General features: G+C 43.0%; 1 pseudogene across 1 annotated transcript; it reads right to left on the bottom strand.

Annotated features, from left to right (window-relative positions):
- Positions 1 to 2,662: 2,662 nt before the first annotated feature.
- LOC311118350 lies at positions 2,663 to 5,291 on the bottom strand (annotated as a pseudogene). Its single transcript has 2 exons — positions 5,119 to 5,291; positions 2,663 to 3,376 (listed from the first exon to the last, which is right to left on the bottom strand). The product of its transcript is annotated as an uncharacterized misc_RNA (transcript).
- Positions 5,292 to 10,886: the final 5,595 nt, after the last annotated feature.

Consider the following 10,886-nt stretch of genomic DNA (forward strand, 5'->3'; position numbering starts at 1 on the left):
ACCTTAGCCTTAGCGGTCTAAGGCACTGCAGTGCTTGAGGCTTCACTACAGACCCGGGTTCGATCCCAGGCTGTGTCACAGCCGGCCGTGACCGGGAGATCCATGAGGTGGCGCACAAGGAGGGTTTGGCTGGTCCTTGTCCAATCGCGCTCCTTTTGGCGGGCCGGGTGCCTGCAAGCTGACTTCGGTCGCCAGTTGTACGGTGTTTCCTCCGACACATTGGTGCTTCTGGGTTAAGTGAGCAGTGTGTCAAGAAGCAGGCTGTAGTGACGCCATGACGATGCAGTGCCTTAGACCGCTGCGCCACTCGCGAGGCCCGTTTTTATCTATAATTTATCTTCATGTGACAAGGATTGAAAAGGATTTGCCAGTAGATTGCCGACTTGATTCATGATGATGACTGCTTGTCTAGCTTGCTAGCTAAGGTTTTGAAAGTATGATGTTGACATGATCAGTCCAATCAAAGCTACGGTAGATATAACGTGATTAGATGTCATTTTATCTGTGGCCAATGACCTTGAGCCTTTTTGGATGGGCACTTCTATTGTAACTCAATGGCAGCACCCAAGGGGGCTTGAGTTTTCAAGCTCTACCCGTAGAGTTTGCGGTGACGTAGTGTCCCCCATGAGTGACAGAACACTGAGCCAATCACGGCGCAAGTAGAGAACATTACCAACCCCTACGCTCCGTATGTTCCGCTGGCTGCCCCACCGCCACAGAAAGCACTGAGCTAGGCTGAAACGCCTGCATTTTGGAGCTGCCTTACTCAAGAAAGCAAAAAAAGAGACCATGTTTGTATACGGCTTTATTAACTCAATTTAACTTTTTTATTTTTATGTTGTTTGCAAACTGATATGTGACACGTAACATGCAAAACAAGCAACAAAACAATATATATATACAGTGGGGAGAACAAGTATTTGATACACTGCCGATTTTGCAGGTTTTCCTACTTACAAAGCATGTAGCGGTCTGTAATTTTTATCATAGGTACATTTCAACTGTGAGAGACGGAATCTAAAACAAAAATCCAGAAAATCACATTGTATGATTTTTAAGTAATTAATTTGCATTAATCGGCAGTGTAAATCGGCAGTGTATCAAATACTTGTTCTCCCAACTGTATATATATATATATATATATATATATATATTTTTTTTTAGCTAAATATATGGATATATGGATCTGTGCCATTTACTTTGAACTGGACTGTGTTTACAGCATGAGCGGTCGTGAGTAGATGCGCTTGTTTTGAGATCAGAGCTGCATGTAGCCACGTGTGCACATTTTGTTCACATCCTTTGCTATTTAGTGAGTTATTAGCCCAGTTATAGATCATTTGTAGTCAGCAATACAGGAGGGATTGCTTCCTACAAGAGCACAAAACGTGTACATTTCTAGACAACTTTAAAAAGCAGTGTTGTATTTTGAGAAAGGCTTGAATAAGCTAAATAGCCAATAGGCAGAGGGTAGCGTAATTAGTCTTAATAATAATGATGCATTTTATTTAGTAAAGTGCTTTCTTGCATCAAACACAACACCATTTTCAGTCACCTCCTTGTCTGAAGGACCAGTGGATAAACAGGTTAATGCCAAGCCCTGCATGTTTTTCTTCAAAAGTCTCATGGAATGTAGGTCTACATTGAACACCACACATTGGCTGCTACTGTAGGCTGAATGATAGAACAGCTATTTTCCATGTTAAAATGTTACGAGATGCATTTTCTCCATTGTTTTTGATGGTAGGCCACTCTGGTAGGCCTACATTATGATCAAATAGTCACAGTAGCCTACTGGGCCACTGTTAAAACTGTAACTTAAAGCGGGTTCAGCCTCAGTGTTCACAGTAAACAGAATTCTTACAACATTCAAGTTTGCGCTGAGCAGACCTGAAATTTGCTCAGTGCCGAAAAAGATTTAGAGGGAACATTGGTCACTACCATGGATTTTATTAATGAAATAGTAAAGTGTCTTCATCATACTAAAACACATATAATATACACAACTAAAATATGAATAAAATATGAGTATAGTGAATAAATTATGATTAATAAGCAGAAATTGGTTTTTTAATAATTGTTTTATTCTGTGTTACATCATTCAACCCACATTATGCATTTATTGTAAAAAAAAGAAATGGAAAAACTTCCTCTCTCCTAATTTTCTTTCTTCACACCTTTGTCTTGTTTTCTTTCTCTGTGGATGTCAGCAGATTAGTCTTCTGGATGAATCTTTTACCACGGACTGAGGAGCCATGTTGTTTCTCTCCTGTGTGAGTCTGTTTGTGCCTGGTTAGGTGATGCTTCTGACTGAAGCTTTTCCCACAGTCACCACAGCTAAATGATTTCTCTCCTGTGTGAGTCAGTATATGCCTGGTCAGGTTCTCATTCTGACTAAAGCTTTTCGCACAGTCTCCACAGCTAAATGGTTTCTCTCCTGTGTGAGTGAGTTTATGCCTGGTTAGGTTCTTCTTGATACTGAAGCTTTTCCCACAGTCACCACAGCTAAATGGTTTCTCTCCTGTGTGAGTGAGTTTATGCCTGGTTAGGTGATGCTTGAGACTGAAGCTTTTCCCACAGTCACCACAGCTAAATGGTTTCTCTCCTGTGTGAGTGAGTTTATGCCTGGTTAGGTGATGCTTGAGACTGAAGCTTTTCCCACAGTCACCACAGCTAAATGATTTAGCTCCTGTGTGAATCCTCATGTGCTTGGACAGATCTCCTTTCAGTTTGAAGGTCTTGCCACAAACAGGGCAGGTGCAGGGTTTCCCACCGTGACGGAGTCGGAAATGGCTCTTCAGTTTACAGTTTGGAGTTGTAGCGTTTTTTGCAGAAGCGGCATTCGCCGAGTCTCTTTTTTTCTCTAGACGTGATGCTGGGTTTGGAACAGTGTTTCTGCAATGATGTGCTGGGATTAAATAATGGGCTGGGATCCAATGGTGGGCAGCTGTCAAGTCCTACTGGGTCTCTTCTTATGGCTGAGCTGTGGCTGGAGGCATTGTTTTGATTATCTGGAGGGTCACAAGGAATGTCAAGACCCTTTAGGGGGGTCACAGTGCCAAAAGGTTTGAGATCCACTGGTTTAGAGTCACTCTCTCTGTTCTCCACAGTCTGGGTTTGGGGAAGAGTCAAGGACCGAAGTGGGTCCTCCTGATCACATGCACTTTTCACAGAGGAAGGAGTAAATTTGAACTCTATGACATCAGCCTCCAGCCCTTGAAGCTGCTCTTCCTCCTGACTGGTCCTGAGTTCCTCCTGTTCCCCTTTAATCTGTGTGGGCTCTGGGTCCTCCTGCCCCAGACTGGGGCTCCACTCCTGCTCACAGTGCTGCTGCTCAGGGAGAACCTCCTCTTCAGAGAGAGAGAGAGAGAGAGAACTGCAGGGAGTCTGGAGAGAAGGAGAGGAGGAGCAGAGGTTATCCCGCAGAATCCAATAGAACACTTGAACTATATTTGTGAATTATAGATCTCTGATTTTAAATGTCAATTTGCTGTATTGGCATGGACCTCTATGATATACAGTGAGGGAAAAAAGTATTTGATCCCCTGCTGATTTTGTACGTTTGCCCACTGACAAAGAAATGATCAGTCTATAATTTTAATGGTAGGTTTATTTGAACAGTGAGAGACAGAATAACAACAACAAAATCCAGAAAAACGCATGTCAAAAATGTTATAAATTGATTTGCATTTTAATGAGGGAAATAAGTATTTGTCCCCTCTCAATCAGAAAGATTTCTGGCTCCCAGGTGTCTTTTATACAGGTAACGAGCTGAGATTAGGAGCACACTCTTAAAGGGAGTGCTCCTAATCGCAGCTTGTTACCTGTATAAAAGACACCTGTCCACAGAAGCAATCAATCAATCAGATTCCAAACTCTCCACCATGGCCAAGACCAAAGAGCTCTCCAAGGATGTCAGGGACAAGATTGTAGACCTACACAAGGCTGGAATGGGCTACAAGACCATTGCCAAGCAGCTTGGTGAGAAGGTGACAACAGTTGGTGCGATTATTCGCAAATGGAAGAAACACAAAATAACTGTCAATCTCCCTCGGCCTGGGGCTCCATGCAAGTCTCACCTCGTGGAGTTGCAATGATCATGAGAACGGTGAGGAATCAGCCCAGAACTACACGGGAGGATCTTGTCAATGATCTCAAGGCAGCTGGGACCATAGTCACCAAGAAAACAATTGGTAACACACTACGCCGTGAAGGACTGAAATCCTGCAACGCCCGCAAGGTCCCCCTGCTCAAGAAAGCACATATACAGGCCCGTCTGAAGTTTGCCAATGAACATCTGAATGATTCAGAGGAGAACTGGGTGAAACTGTTGTGGTCAGATGAGACCAAAATCAAGCTCTTTGGCATCAACTGAAATCGGCGTGTTTGGAGGAGGAGGAATGCTGCATATGACCCCAAGAACACCATCCCCACTGTCAAACATGGAGGTGGAAACATTATGCTTTGGGGGTGTTTTTCTGCTAAGGGGACAGGACAACTTCACCGCATCAAAGGTACGATGGACGGGGCCATGTACCGTCAAATCTTGGGTGAGAACCTCCTTCCCTCAACCAGGGCATTGAAAATGGGTTGTGGATGGGTATTCCAGCATGACAATGACCCAAAACACACGGCCAAGGCAACAAAGGAGTGGCTCAAAAAGAAGCACATTAAGGTCCTGGAGTGGCCTAGCCAGTCTCCAGACCTTAATCCCATAGAAAATCTGTGGAGGGAGCTGAAGGTTCGAGTTGCCAAACGTCAGCCTCGAAACCTTAATGACTTGGAGATCTGCAAAGAGGAGTGGAACAAAATCCCTCCTGAGATGTGTGCAAACCTGGTGGCCAACTACAAGAAACGTCTGACCTCTGTGATTGCCAACAAGGGTTTTGCCACCAAGTACTAAGTCATGTTTTGCAGAGGGGTCAAATACTTATTTCCCTCATAAAAATCAATTTATAACATTTTTGACATGCGTTTTTTTGGATTTTTTTTGTTATTCTGTCTCTCATTGTTCAAATAAACCTACCATTAAAATTATAGACTTATCATGTCTTTGTCAGTGGGCAAACATACAAAATCAGCAGGGGATCAAATACTTTTTTCCCTCACTGTACATACAAACCTATTCTACACAGTTTTATCTCTGGTGTGATCCGCAGCAGTCTCCGTAGCCGATCATTCTCCTCCTGGTACTCCACTACCGTTTTCTCAACTGCCCCGAAAATATCCACAACAGCAGACGCCATTAAACGCTCATTTAAAAACACACGAAATGACTGTAGTTTCGACATTTTCAGTCGACTGAGTGTTGGGTATTCAGCTAGCATGGCTTCCTGATCCCATTCACTTTTCACACAGGAAGGAGTGAATATGGAGTCTTTGGTATCAAAGAGCCCTTGAAGCTGCTCTTCCTCCTGACTGGTCCTGAGTTCCTCCTGTTCCTCTTTAATCTGTGTGGGCTCTGGGTCCTCCTGCCCCAGACTGGGGCTCCACTCCTGCTCACAGTGCTGCTGCTCAGGGAGAACCTCCTCTTTAGAGAGAGAGAGAACTGCAGGGAGTCTGGAGAGAAGGAGAGGAGGAGCAGAGGTTATCTATATAACACATAATTAAATAGAACACTTAAATCATACACGTAAACTATAGATCTCTATAGTGGAGAGTGGTCTCCCGAGTGGCGCAGTGGTCTAAGGCACTGTGCCACTAGAGATCCTGGTTCAAATCCAGGCTCTGTCGTAGCCGGCCGCGACCAGGAGACCCATGGGGCGGCGCACAATTCGTCCAGGGTAGGGGAGGGAATGGCCGGCAGGGTTGTAGCTCAGTTGGCATTTGCAACGCCAGGGTTTTGGGTTCGATTCCTGCGGGGGGTTTGAAAAATAATAATGTATGCACTAACTGTAAGTCGCTCTGGATAAGAGCGTCTGCTAAATGACTAAAATGTATAGATTATATTTCTAATTCCTTTATTGGCATGGATCTCTATAACCTACCTACACAGCCTTTAGACATGCCTGAGTGCAGATAGCTATCTATTTGCTCTCATTCACACAAGTCCTATAGGGCTTGGGTTCTCATGCATACTATGTAACACACCATGCCCAATGTGTACAAAAGTCCCGAAACTCTCTCCAACTGTTAATAATCCTCACTTTCAAAGCTAACATAAAGTGTATATTTTGTGTTTGTAAAGTTATTTTGGATGACTATTAATTTGAGTGTTCAAGGTTTTCCAAAACCGTTTCACACTTCACCAAATCATCGTCCTCAGTTAATCAAAATGGACGTTGAATAACTGCAATGTAGTCCTCTGTGGTCCTCTGTAGCTCAATTGGTAGAGCACGGCGCTTGTAATGCCAGGGTAGTGGGTTCGATCCCTGGGACCACCCATACGTAAAAATGTATGCACACATGACTGTAAATCGCTTTGGATAAAAGCGTCTGCTAAATGGCATATTATTATTATTATTATATTATGTATCATTGGAGTCAAAAGGGCAACATTAGGACCAACTTTCCAAAATATCAAAGTAAATTCTAATATAATTTCATTCAACAAATGTGTGACGCAGCTGTCCAAGGGAAAGCATTGGCGCGTCGGTGTTATTTTTTAATCCAAAACTGACTGCAACTATTTGTTAAGGGTTTCAGTGACTTCATTAGCTGTGGTTGCTGATGCGTATATGGTTGAATCATCAGCATACATGGACAAACAGGCTTTGTTTAAAGCCAGTGGCAGGTCATTGGTAAAAATAGAAAAAGAGTAGAGGGCCTAGAGAGCTGCCCTGCGGTACACCACACTTTACATGTTTTACATTAGAGAAGCTTCAACTAAAGAAAACCCTCTGATTTCTATTAGATAAACTGAACGAAAATATAAACACAACATGTAAAGTGTTGGTCCCATGTTTCATGAGCTGAAATAAAAGTTCCCAGACATTTTTCATATGCTCAAAAAGTTTATTTCTCTAAAACTGTGTGCACAAATTTGTTTACATTCCTGTTATTGAGCATTTCTCCTTTGCCAAGATAATCCATCCACCTGACAGGTGTGGTATATCAAGAAGCTGATTAAACAGCATGATCATTGCACAGGTGAACCTTGTGCTCGGGACAATAAAAGGCCATTCTAAAATGTTTTGTCACATAACACAAAGCCACAGATGTCTCAAGTTTTGAGGGGCCATGCAATTGGCATGCTGACTGCAGGAATGTCCACCAGAGCTGTTGCCAGATAATTTAATGTTAGTTTCTCTACCATAAGCCACCTCCAACGTCATTTTAGAGAATTTGGCAGTATGTCCAACTGGCCTCACAACCGCAGACCACGTGTAACCACGCCAGCCCAGGACCTCCACATTCGGCTCCTTCACCTGCGGGATTGTCTGAGACCAGCCACCCGGACAGCTGATGAAACTGTGGATTTGCACAACCAAATAATTTCTGCACAAACTGTCAGGGAAGCTCATCTGCGTCCTCACCAGGGTCTTGACCTGACTGCAGTTCAGCGTCGTAACCGACTTCAGTGGGTAAATGCTCACTTTCGATGGCCACTGGCATGCTGGAGAAGTGTGCTCTTCACGGATGAATCCCGGTTTCAACTGTACCGGGCAGATGTCAGACAGCGTGTATGGCGTCATGTGGGCGAGCGGTTTGCTGATGTCAACGTTGTAAACAGAGTGCCCCGTGGTGGCGGTGGGGTTATGGTATGGGCAGGCATAAGCTACGGACAACGAACACAATTGCATTTTATCGATGGCAATTTGAATGCACAGAGATACCGTGACGAAATCCTGAGGCCCATTGTCGTGCCATTCATCCGCCGCCATCACCTCATGTTTCAGCATGATAATGCACAGTCCCATGTCGCAAGGATCTGTACACAACTCCTGGAAGCTGAAAATGTCCCGGTTCTTCCATGGCCTGCATACTCACCAGACATGCCACCAATTGAGCATGTTTGGGATGCTCTGGATCGACGTGTATGACAGCGTGTTCCAGTTCCTGACAATATCCAGCAACTTCGCACAGCCATTGAAGAGGAGTGGGACAACATTTCACATGCCACAATCAACAGCCTGATCAACTCTATACGAAGGAGGTGTGTCACGCTGCATGAGGCAAATGGTGGCCACACCAAATACTGACTGGTTTTCTGATCCACGCCCCTACCTTTTTTTTAAGGTATCTGTGACCAACAGATGCATATCTGTATTCCCAGTCATGTGAAATCCATGATTAGGGCATGATGTATTTATTTAAATTGACTTATTTCCTTATATGAACTGTAACTCATTAAAATCTTTTAAATTGTTGCATGTTGCGTTTAAATTTTTGTTCAGTGTTGATAGCTCTGAGGTTGAAAAGCCATAACTAGGACCGTGGCGGTCACGGAATTTCGTCAGCCAGTGATTGTCAAGCAAATAACTGCCGGTCTCACGGTAATTGACCGTTAATTAACATAAACACATTTAGCATCTCCTGGCTTCCACACATAGCCTACAAGCCACTGATGCAGACCTTTGGAACACCTACATTTAAAAAAGTTGAATAAATCCATGTAATATAGCCTACACCGTCACAATAAATACGTTATTTATTTTAGACAGGTCTAAAGAAACACGATATGAAGAAAATGTAGTCTATTTCAGAACAGAATAGCATACTCTGCGTTGTCCTTATGTTAGGTCCTGATCTGGCTCTGCCATATGGCTGTGGGCTACACTCATTTAGCAGACACGATTTCCGTGTCATTCTTTTATAGAATGAAGAATACAATTGAACAAAGTGGAATAAAATAGAAAGGATATTTTCTCCAAAGTATTTGAGAGAGTGTGCACATGCGGCTATTCTGTGTTGAGCGGTTAATAAAGAAACAGGTCCTCCTATATGCTTAATTTAGAGTTATTGATGTAACTTTAGTTGTGATACAAACGTTGGGCTGTATGTTTAAATGTTTAATACATTCTAAGGCTGCATGATGTGACTCTAAGTCGCACGAAAAGGCATGAACTCTGCTTTGGGGGGGGGGGGGGTTCCAGGCTGTACACACTTCATCAGTATCTCATTCACAATTTGACAAGCACTTTATTATGCCTTGAATTTCCCGGCAGGCATCCCCTTTGTGACCACAATGTCCCCTAAAAAAAATCCATGCCTTTTGCAGCCAGTGGTCGTTGTGCCCTTGGGCTGAATATAATCATTTGAAATCCAGTTAGACCTCTCACTCAAACCCTTGTTATTATTTGTCTCATGTTGCACCTACACTTACCATGAATATTTGTGTGTTACTGAATGCTTATCCATAGTGTCTTCATATGTCGTTATCAACCAACGCTGCGAAAAAGTACACATCAAATCAACGGTGTAATGTTTGGATTCAGTCTTGTGTCAGGTGAACTGATGTGTCCTCACCTTTGGTCTAATATTTTTCCCATCATCTCCAAACTGTTCCCTTTCAATGGTTACCATGGTTATGCATTTCATATTTATTCTGTAAGAAACCTTTCAATTTACCCCCTATCTATATAGGCCAATACCCACGAGTGTAAAGGGTAAAAAAAAAAAAAAATCTTATAATGGTTGAAATGGTGATCACTGAAAGCCTAAAGTGTATTAACTGAATAGTGCAATAGCTATTTATCAGCCATAGAGATGAAAAGAGGCCATCATTGTATCCGTGTCATTTTAATTTTGCTATTAGTACATAAAAACATTGTGCTAATTTGTCCATAATTAACGAGAGACTGGGTTGGTGTCCCCTAGTGTCAGAGCGTCGTCACAGAGCGTTTTAAAACCCAGGGGCGCAACGTCGCCAGACTTCCGGGAACGCTTGGCTGGGTTTTGAGAAGTCAATGAGAGAAGTAAAAGATTATTCCTTATTTTGACAAGGAACAGTGAGAACAAAATACACCGACAACCATATGCTACCGTCAAACACAAAATGTTTATTACAAACACACGGTAAACGGTTTGGGGGAAAAGGGGCTGAGCAGGACCCAAGGAATGAAACAATAAAGTCAAAAACCCCTAAACTGATGGGGTTTTTAAAAACGCCTGCCTCAAGAACCACTAAGCTTACTGCTAACCGTACAAAAATACAGTGGGTCGTCCGCTCAGGTCTAACTAGTGTGTTTAGACAAGGTTGTCCTACGGGTAATGTATGCCCAAGGGCAACTTTCTAAATCCCCCTTTTCCCAGGAACAAACAAACAACATAGGTCCAATATGGAGTAGACAGCAAACAAGTGAGTACACAAAAAAACAAGACACCACGGTATCCATACTCACAAAGAAAAATAGTCTCTGTCAGAAAACACAACTGACTGTCTTTTAAAACCAGGGGATTTGATATGGTAATGTAAAACCAGAAACAGGTGGGGTTAATACGGAGGAATGTCCACTGATTGGTCCACCTCAGCAATCAGCAGACGAACGGATGTCGGGACAGGTGGGACACCCCAACGTCCACCAATCAGGAGAACAAGGGACACCTGTGATTAGGGCTGAAGGAGAGGGAAAACAAATACACACACAGGATACATGTATCCGAACACTCCCTTATCTACTGGATGAAATACCACAGTGTGCCATCACAGCAGCAAGATATGTGACCTGTTGCCACAAGAAAAAGGCAACCAGTGAAGAACAAACACCATTATAAATACAACCCATATTCATGTTTATTTATTTTCCCATTTGTACTTTAACTATTTGCACGTTGTTATATCCGTAACACTACCTGTATCCGTAACATGATTATAACAGCGCGATTTATAGACTATGTTTGAATACAACGAAATGTTGTTTAAATGCTGAGCGCTTTATGTCACACTCCCAAATGCTTCACAATGTATTTCTTTGTAGGCTACAGCCTTGAAATAATTGAAGTAT

The sequence above is a fragment of the Coregonus lavaretus genome (assembly GCF_964263955.1).
Source record: "Coregonus lavaretus genome assembly, contig: HAP1_SCAFFOLD_8313, whole genome shotgun sequence".
In the NCBI taxonomy this organism is placed as follows: Eukaryota; Metazoa; Chordata; class Actinopteri; order Salmoniformes; family Salmonidae; genus Coregonus; species Coregonus lavaretus.